The sequence below is a fragment of the Perkinsus marinus genome, assembly GCF_000006405.1.
Source record: "Perkinsus marinus ATCC 50983 genomic scaffold scf_1104296964844, whole genome shotgun sequence".
NCBI classification, from domain to species: Eukaryota; Perkinsozoa; order Perkinsida; family Perkinsidae; genus Perkinsus; species Perkinsus marinus.
The window spans coordinates 1-1,062 of record NW_003204544.1 but is presented as its reverse complement, the minus strand read 5'-3'; the positions used below and the strand labels follow the sequence as shown (position 1 = coordinate 1,062).

Here is a 1,062-nt window from a genome sequence, read left to right as displayed (position 1 = left end):
CCGGTTCCCTCCTCCCCTGGACAAAGTTGAACATTGAGTTAGAACAAACCATTCCAACGTTGTTCGAGGGGAAGGGGCGGTTCAGCCCATCCTCTCCAAGTGAATTGAGAAACATATATTGTGAGGGGGACTAGCTCAAATGGTAGAGCGCTCGCTTAGCAAGCGAGAGGCACCGGGATCGATGCCCGGGTTCTCCATATAGGAATGTTTTTAGTCGGTTCCGCCACCGGCGCTCCTCATCTGGATGAAAGCGTAAGGTCATGTATGTAACATCGTGATAGCTCAAGCAAGTGCGCTCCCAGTCCGTACATATTTTCGGGTTGTAAACTTACTCGCGCCATCACTCTCTCTGCTTCTTTACAGTAAGACGCGCACCCAGCCCTGGCTCTCAGCGCCGTTCTCGGTGACTGGTGACACTTGAATTCATGATAGTATTGATATCTGGGTGAATGGTTCCACTATCCTATGAGGTCAGTGTCACACATCATCGCTTACTGTTTCGACAGACACGAGCAGGATTTCTCTCGTCAATTGGCAGTAGCCTTCTAGCAATGGGATGGTTACACATTCTGCGTACGTATTGACTGAGCCCGTCGCTTGCGCATGAATTCTGAAGGAACACGACGAAAGTGCTGATTCTCGAGTTCGTCATGCATTCAACTTCAACAATACCTCGGCGAATCGTATACATCGGAAAATTTTCGATTTCCGATGTAGTCTAGCTGGTTAGGATTCGTGGCTTTCACCCACGCGACCAGGGTTCGAGTCCCTGCATCGGAAAATATATATTTGATACGGTGTTTTCCAGGATTGTGTTGAGCGCAAGGATGGGGAACTGAGTAAATATCACAGGTGCGTTGTTTTGTTCAAGATATCTGGCTCGTCACCGGTTCCCCTCCTCCCCTGGACAAAGTTGAACATTGAGTTAGAACAAACCATTCCAACGTTGTTCGAGGGGAAAGGGCGGTTCAGCCCATCCTCTCCAAGTGAATTGAGAAACATATATTGTGAGGGGGACTAGCTCAAATGGTAGAGCGCTCGCTTAGCAAGCGAGAGGCACCG

General features: G+C 49.2%; 2 non-coding genes across 2 annotated transcripts; both read left to right on the top strand.

The window, feature by feature from the left end:
* The first annotated feature begins 124 nt into the window (after positions 1–124).
* Positions 125–197, top strand: Pmar_PMAR013188. The gene has a single exon. It is a non-coding gene; the product is annotated as a tRNA-Ala (tRNA).
* A 510-nt stretch (positions 198–707) lies between these two features.
* On the top strand, positions 708–780 carry Pmar_PMAR013187. Its single transcript has one exon. It is a non-coding gene; the product is annotated as a tRNA-Glu (tRNA).
* Positions 781–1,062: the final 282 nt, after the last annotated feature.